A 9,269-nucleotide genomic window follows, 5' to 3' on the forward strand; every position below is an offset into this window, starting at 1 on the left:
TTTGTGGAATTTACATCGCATTTGCGAAGGTGGAAGTGGGTAGCAGGCTTCGCATTGGCGAAGCCAGCCTCGCAAATGCGAAAATGGACTGGAAGGGGAACTGTTCGCTTTTGTGAGGGGGACTAACTTTGCAAATGCGAAGTCAGTATCGCATTTGCAACATCCCGTGGGTCTGTCAAGCATCGCATTTGCAATGCATCTGTCGCATTTGCGAATCCCAGGTCGCATTTGCGAGACCTGCAGCTGAACAAAATAATGGGATTTCGACTTAGATTCATTTACCACATTTTAGAATCCTAGACTCGGAAAGAGGCGATTTTGAGGTGGGATTTTCGCACACAACTATTGGGTAAATGATTTTAATCCAATTTCAATTATATTACATGATTGTTTATGAGATTTAATATCTAATCGATGTAATTGGAAGAGAACTTTTGGGAAAGTTTGACTATGTTTTGAAAAATGAAAATTTGAGATTTGAGAGTCGAATTGGACTCAGATTTGAAAACAAAACACATATGGACTCATGGATTTATGGGTGGTCGAGATCTATCCTTGAACTCAATTATTGAGTAAAGATCTTAACTTTAATTATTGGAATTGGTTTCTCTTGCATTGTTTGATAATATTTAAGTCGCATTTGGTTAGATTTGAGTCGCGCGGAGGCGAATTTTAAGGGAAAAGCTATTTTTGAGTATTAATGCGGCCTAATTGTGGTAAGTATCTTGCCTAACTTTGTGTAGGGGAACTACCCTATAGGATTTAATCTAATTGAATCATTTGAATTGTGTGAAAGACGTGTACGTGAGGTGACGAGTGTGTACACGGGCTTATATGTGGAAATTGACCGGTTTAGACTCTTAGGTTAATAATATGCTTTTAATTGAAGTTGTTGTTATATGGAATACCTTTCGTTGTTGAGTTATTTTTCCTTTTTGATTATGTTGTTATTGTCATCCTTGTATACATTATTGTTGAGCCGTGAGCTATGTATTGCTGTTATATTGATGTTGTTGTTTTGACAATCTTGTGGCATATGGGCACGTGTGGTGCGAGTTGATTATTTTGTTGTGATGAGAAGCGCATGCAGCGGCATAAAGGTGGTGTTATTAATGCGCATGTGGCGATATAAGGGAGTTTTATGCGTTTGTTTCTAGTAAAGGGAATTACTTCATTTTGAAGCACACATGGCAAAATAAGGGGGCTTAAGCGCGTGAAACTATTTTGGAAAAACAAAATCTTGAAATGTAAGGCTCACGCGGTGCGTTATAAGGAAGATTTGTGATTTGTGACTTGGGAATTGTAATTAGGTGTGGTACCTCGGGTGACTCTTGTTATAAATTCTGTATTGGAACGACTTGATTATTTTAATTGTTATTGCTTTTCCTCAATTTATTTCACTTGTATTTAATTGTATTTTTGACTATTTTGCTGTTTTACCTCATGTTCACTCTTTGTTGCTATTTATTTATTTAGTATCCCGTTGTAAGCTTTATACTCATATTCTACATATGTTTTATGTCTAGTGAGTGTGTTGACTTGAACCTCGTCACTACTCCGCCGAGGTTAGTCTTGCTACTTACTGGGTACTGATTGTGCTGTGCTCATACTATGCTTCTGCATATTTTTGTGCAGATCCAAGTACCTCAAAGCATGCCAGATGTTAGTTGGGTGTGTTGAGTTGCTGAGGAGACTTCAAGGCATACCTGCCATTCCGGTCGCAGGCCTCAGAGTCAACTTCCATTAATTTTCTTATTACTATTTATTTTCATTCCAAAACAGTATTGTATTGAGATTTCTAGTGTATTCATTGTAGAGCTTATGACTCAGTAGCACCAGTTTTGGGATTTATGTGACTTTTGAATTTCCGTCTTTAGTTATATTAAAGCACTTTTTAGCTTTCATTATTATTTAAGTTGGTGTTTGGTTCTGTTGTTCTTGCTATGTGATAGGCTTACCTAGTCCTAGGTACTGGGTGCCATCATGATCCTAAAGGTCGGATTTTGGGGTCGTGACAACAAGAATCATAACAATAACATATGAGTATGGGGAGTATTCAACCACAAAACATGTTTCATATAGCAAAAACCCCAATTCGAGGTATATTAATAGCTAGGTCTAATATGGTCATAAACTACATATACGTCCATGTACACACTCGTCACCTCATGTACACATCGTTTTATATAGCACAAATAATGCAAATTAGACCAAATCCTAAGAGGTAATGTTTCCCGCACAAAGTTAGGCTAGATACTTACCTCAAATATCCCAAATCAACACGCTAAAAATGATTTTTTTTTTTTGTAATTCACCTTTGTCCGGCTCAAATCAAGCCAAAAACAACTTAATAATATCGAAAAATACAAGAGAAAATAATTTCAATTAATAAAGTTGAGATCTTTACACAATTCTCAACAAGTCAACAAAAGTCAGTCCCGGGCCCGCCCGATCAAAACCCGAGTCGAGGGTTGATCTTGAATACCCATAACCCTAGGAGTCCAAATATATGATTGATTTTAAAATCCGAGTCCAAATCGATTTTCAAATCTCAAATTTTTATTTTTTCAAAACATATTTAAAAATCCCCAAAACTTCTCTTTAAATCTCATGATTTTGATGTTAAAATTCATAAGTTATCATGTTATATTATCGAAATTGAATGAAAGCACTTACCCAATAACTTTTTGTGAAAATCCTCTCCTAAAATCGCTTTCCACCGAGTCTAGGGCTAAAAAATGTGCTAAAATGAGACTAAGTCCCGAAATCCCATTTTTTGTTCAGCTGCAGAAGTCGCATTTGCGACCTTGGGCTTACAAATGTGACCCTTGGATCGCAAAAGCAAAGTTTGCCAAGTCCCAGAGAAGTTGCAAATGCGACACATTGTACGCAAATGCGAACCCAGCAGGCATCGCAAATGCGAGAGGAGGATTGCAAATGCGGCCTGCTAATGCCCAGCTCATCATCGCAATTGCGAGGCGCGCTTTACAAATGCAAAGCATGCCGCCTCAACTCTCCTTTGAAATTGCGACTAATTCCATCGCAAATGAGAACGGGTGCTCGCATTTGCGAGACCTACAACACCAGCCTAGAACCAACAATCTGAAACTCAACTCAAGTGATTTGAAACACTTCCAAAACTCACTAGAGCCACCGAGGCTACATACCAAACATCCACACAAGTCTAAAAACATCATTAGAACTGTCTCGTGAGATTAAAGCACCAAAATAACATCCGAAACTACGAATCGAACACCAAAACACATAGAAATCAAAATGAAACTCAAGAAATTCTAAAATCACAACCAAGCGTCTGATTCCTACCAAACCAACTCTGAATCACACCAAACATTGCACACAAGTTTCAAATGAAAAAATAGACCTATTCCAATTCCCGAACCCAAAATTTGAACCCGATAGACACGAAGTCAACCCATGGTGAAACTTAGGAGATTTCTAAACCTTAAAATTTCCAACTTTTGGCGAAAAGAGCCAATTCATCCTAGGATCCTCCGAATTTAATTACGGGCGTACGCCTAGGTCCAAAATCACCATACAAACCTATTGGGACCATCAAAATACCATTATGAGGTCATTTTTCACAAAGGTTAACCTCGGTCAACTCTTCCAACCCAAGCTTCCAAATTAGGAGCCAACCATCCTTGTAACTCCCATAACAAAAAACACAAATACGGGAAGCTTCAAAAGGGGAAACGGGGATCAAATACACAAAATGACCGGTCGAGTCGTCACATTCTTCCCCTCTTAAACAAACATTCATCCTCGAACGAGTATAGAGACATATATCATATGATGTTTGGTCTCCCAAGTCGCCTCCTCGACTAGTTGACATATTCATTGGAACTTCACCGATGTAATGTTCTTTGACCTCAACGTCCGGACCTGCCTGTCCAAATTAGTTATTGACTCCTCAACATAAGTCAAATTCTTGTCCAACTGCACCGAGCTGAAATCTAAGACATGTGACAGATCCCTATAATACTTCTGGAGCATGGAACACCAGGTGAATATCCGATAAGTTGGGTGGAAAAGCAGGTATGTAGGACACCTCACTCTCTCTCAAGAATCTCAAAAGGACCAATATACTGGGGGCTCAACTTTCCCTTCTTTCCGAACCTCATCACATCCTTCATGGGCGAAACTCTGAGTTGAACCCTCTCACCCACCATGAATGCCACATCACGAGCCCTTCTATCAACATAGCTCATCTTCCCGGACTGCGCCGTACGAAGTCACTCATGAATCAACTTCACCTTCTCCAAGGCATCCCGAACCAAATCAGTGCCCAACAACCTAGCCTCCCTAGGCTTAAACAAACCTACCAAAGAAAGACATCGCCTCCCATGTAAGACCTCATACAGAGCCATCTAGATGCTCGACTTATAGCTGTTGTTGTAGGAAAACTCTGATAGCAGTAGAAACTGATCCCAATGACCCCCAAAATCAATGACACAAGATTATAACATGTCCTCCAAAATCTGAATAGTGCGCTCGGACTGCCCGTCTGTCTATGGATGAAATTCCATACTCCACTCGACCTGTGTGCCCAACTCACACTATACGGCTTTCCAAAAATGCAATGTGAATTACGTGTCTCGATCCGAGATAATAGACACAGGAACACCATGAAGGAAAACAATCTCACAAAGATAAACCTGTGCCAGCTGCTCTGAAGAGTGGGTAGTCATGACTGGATTGCAGTGTGCAGTCTTGGTCAGTTTGTGCACAATGACCCAGACCGCATCGAATCTCCTCAAAGTCCATGGCAACCCAACCGCAAAATCCATGGTGATACGCTCCCACTTCGACTTCAGAATACCTAGCATCTGAAGCAAATCACCCTGTCTCTGATGCTCATATTTAACCTGCTGACAGTTCAAACACCGTGCCACATACTCACCAATATCTCTCTTCATTCTTCGACACCAGTAGTGGTGCTTCAAATCATGGTATGTATTCGCGGTGCCTGAGTGAATGAAATACCTCAAACTATGGGCCTCCTCAAGAATCAGCTCCCGCAACCCATCCACATTGGGCACACAAATTTGACCCTAAAGAATCAGTACCCCATCATCACCAATAGTTACCTCCTTAGCATCACTGTACTCCACCGTGTCCTTAAGGACAAGCAAGTGTGGGTCATCATACTTATGTGCCTTGATGCGCTCAAACAAAGACGACCACGATAAAACACAAGAAAGAACCCTACTAGGCTCCGAAACATCCAACCTCACGAATCTGTTGGCCAAAGGCTGAACATCTAAAGCTAATAATATCTCCCCATCTTGAGTAAAATCAAGGCTCCCCATGCTCTCAGCCTTCCTACTCAAAGCGTCGGCCACCATATTGGTCTTCTTGGGATGATAAAGAATGGTGATATCATAGTCCTTTAGTAGCTCTAACCACCTTCATTGCCTCAAGTTTAGATCCTTTTGTTTGAATAGGTGCTTAAGACTCATGTGATTCGTGAACACCTCATAAGACACGCCATAAAGATAGTGCCTCCAAATCTTAAATGCGTGAACAAAGGATGCTAGCTCCAAATCATGCACTGGGTAGTTCTTCTCATGGAGCTTCAACTAGCGTGAAGCATAAGCATTTACCCTACCGTCCTGCATCAATACATACCCAATGCCAACCCATGAAGCATCACAGTAGACTGTATATGAACTCGATGCTGAAGGCAAAGCTAGAATTGGAGATATAATCAATGTAGTCTTGAGCTTCTGAAATATCTCCTCACACTCCTTAGACTACCTGAATGGGACATCCTTCTGAGTAAATGTAGTCAAAGGAGCTGCGATAGATGAAAAACCCTCCATGAAGTGGTGATAATACCCAGCCAACCCGAGAGAACTCCGAATCTCAGTAGCGGTAGAAGGTCTGGGCCAGTTGTGCACTGTCTCAATCTTCTTCGGATCCACCTTAATTCCTTCACTGGACGCCATATGACCTAGAAATGCAACAGAGGCTAACCAAAAATTGCACTTGGAGAATTTAGCATATAGCTTCTTCTCCCTCAAAGTATGGAGCATGATCCTCATGTGCTGATCATGCTGCTCTTAGTTGCGAGAATACACCAGTATATCATCAATAAACATAATGACAAAGGAATCTAGATATAGCTAAAACATGTTGTTTATCAAGTGCATAAAAGCTGTTGGGGCATTGGTCATCCCAAACAACATCACCAAGAACTCATAATGGCCATAGTGGGCCTTGAAAGCCGTCTTTAGAGTATCTGAAGCTCTGATCTTCGATTGATGATACCTAGATCTGAAGTCAATCTTCGACAATACCCTAGAACCTTGAAGTTTATCAAATAAATCATCAATACGCGGTAGTGGGTACCTTGTTCTTGATAGTAACCTTGTTCAACTGTCTGTAGTCAATGCACATCCTCATAGAGCCGTCTTTGTTCTTCACAAATTGAATTGGGGCACCCTAAGGGAAAACACCCGGTCTGATGAAACCTTTATCAAGAAACTCCTGAAGTTATTTCTTCAATTCTTTTATTTCCATTTGTGCCATGCGATATGGTGGAATTGAGATGGGCTGAGTGTCCGACACCAGATCAATACCAAAATCAATATCTATATTGGGTGGTATACCCGGTAGGTCTGCTGGAAACACATCTGGAAACTCACTCACTATAGGAATTGACTCAACGTTAGGTGTATCAACATTAACATCCCTCACAAAGGTTAAGTACGCCAAGCACCCCTTCTCAACCATCTATTGTGCCTTCATAAAGGACACCAACCTCCTAGGAACATGACCCGATGAACCTCTCCACTCCAAACTGGGCAACCCCCTCAGAGCCAATGTCATGGTCTTAGCGTGACAATCAAGAATAGAGTGATATGGTAACAACCAATCCATACCCAAAATCACATTAAAATCCACCATATCGAGTAGAATAAGGTCAACCTTAGTCTTATAGCCTCCAATAGTGACCAAATAAGAATGATAGACACGGTATACCATAATAGAATCCCCAACGAGTGTAGACACATAAACATGAGTACTCAAAGAATCACGAGACATATCCAAATATGAAGCAAAATAGGATGACACATGCGAATAAGTGGAACCCGGATCAAATAAAACTGATGCATCCCTATGATAGACCGGAACAATACCTGTGATAATAGCATCTGATGTAACAACCTCAGTCCTACCGGGTAAAGCATAAAAATGGGCCTCACCTCCCCCTCTAGGGCATCCTTTACCCGCTTGTCTCTACACATAGCTGACTGTGCGGGTGGAGTAGGAAATGGAGCAGAAACCATAGCTTAATACCCGGTGGAGATCCACCCGTCTAAAGTTTGGAACAATCTCTCACAATGTGCCTAGTATCACCACACTCGAAACACCCCCTCTACAGGCGTGGATGTTAGTATTGAGTCTGCCCCAGATGACTAGAATAACCCTGTAGGAAACTGAAAGTTGGTTGTCTAATATGAGTACCTTGGGGTCCATGACAAGTTGGAGCACTACAAGTAACCTGAAGTGCACACTAAACTGGTTGACTAATAATGCCTCTGCCATGGCGAGCTGTAGCCGAAGAGTGGGAACCACTAAATCCTCCAAAACCCCGAGGCCTCTTGGCCTCCCTATCCCCAATCTCTTGCCCGGGGATACGCTCTAACCTCCTAGCTATCTCCATGACATGGTGGAATGGAGTCTCAGCCTCCAACTCCCGTGCCATCCCAAATTCGAGGCTATAAACGAGTCCCTCAATAAATCTGCAAACTCTCTCTCTCTCATAGTGGAAACCAAAGTAGGTGCATGACGAGATAACTCTTTAAACCTCATAGCATACTCGGACATAGCCATGCTCCCTTGGCGCAATTGCTCGAACTCGGTGCGCAACTCGTCCCTGCGGGTCTGTGGAATGAACTCCCTTAAGAAGAGATCAGTGAAATGGGTCCAAGTAAATGGCGTTGCGCTAGCTGGCCTACACGCGTCATAAGTCCACCACCATTTATATGTCATCCCCGTCAGCTGGAAAGTAGTAAGGTCGACCCCGCTCAAGTCCACTATGCCCATAACACAAAGAATATAGTGACACTGGTCTAAGAAACCCTGTGCATCCTCAAAAGCTCCGCCACTGAAATGAGAAGGGTGATACTTCTAGAACCTCTCTAACCTCTTCTGCTCCTCGACCGATGCAACTGGCCTGACCTTGGGCTGAACCAAAAACTCGGGTTGTACCGGTATAACACCCGAATCCTGATCAATATGAGCTCCCTGCTCAAGAGTATGGGCGGCGGGAGTCTGAGCTGCTCCCCTAGTCTGAGAAGTAGCTGGTGCAACTGGGATTAACCCTGCCTGAGCCAAGGTCCCAAACATGCTCAAAACGTGTGGCAAGGTCTCCTGAAGTCCAGGGGTAGCAACAGGTGCCTCGGGTGCCTACTCCCCAACTGGAGCTACCGGTGGCTCCTCAGTCGTAGCCCTAGCATAGCCCCTCGCTGCGACAAGTGCTCCGCCTATACCTCTGCCTTATCCCCAGCCTCTAGCAACATCGACACCGGGGGTAGCATTATAAGTAACTAACGCTCGTGTACTCACTATCTGTGAGAGAATAGAAAGACAAAGGTTCAAACTCTGAAATCAATAAATCTGCACGATAAGAAATGAAAGAAGTGGGATTTCCTAATAGTTTTGTAGCCTCTGGAAGATAAGTATAAACGTCTCTGTACCAATACGCAAGACTTTACTAAACTTGCTTATGACTCGAAGAACCTATGAACCTAGAGCGCTGATACCAACTTGTCATGACCCAAAATCTCGCCATATGGGTCGTGATGGCACCTAGTCTCTAAGACTAGGTAATCCTATCACATAACAATATCGAATAGAATATAACAACTTTAAATTTAACAAAACTGTGTAATATGATAAAATCTACTAAACATAGATACAATAACTAACTTCCCAAACCTAAGTAATACTGAGTCATAAACTCTACAAGGAATACATAATAAGTCACAAATGAACATCACTATTTAAAAGACATAAACAATAGAAAATATATGAAAGGGTGAAAGTACGGGGGGGGGGGGGTGAATTGTCGAATTTTCTTTTTTGTATTCTCAGTAGTTGTCTAGTTTACTACTTAGTCGACTAAAGATAAGAATATAATAAGAGTAAAGCAGTAATAAAGTGCAAGAATTAAAGACATCATGATTTTTATACTGGTTCGGATTTAATGTGAGTCCTACATCCAGTCCCCTTGGGTTGCA

This window comes from Nicotiana tabacum, chromosome 12 (assembly GCF_000715075.1).
Source record: "Nicotiana tabacum cultivar K326 chromosome 12, ASM71507v2, whole genome shotgun sequence".
Classification (NCBI taxonomy): domain Eukaryota; kingdom Viridiplantae; phylum Streptophyta; class Magnoliopsida; order Solanales; family Solanaceae; genus Nicotiana; species Nicotiana tabacum.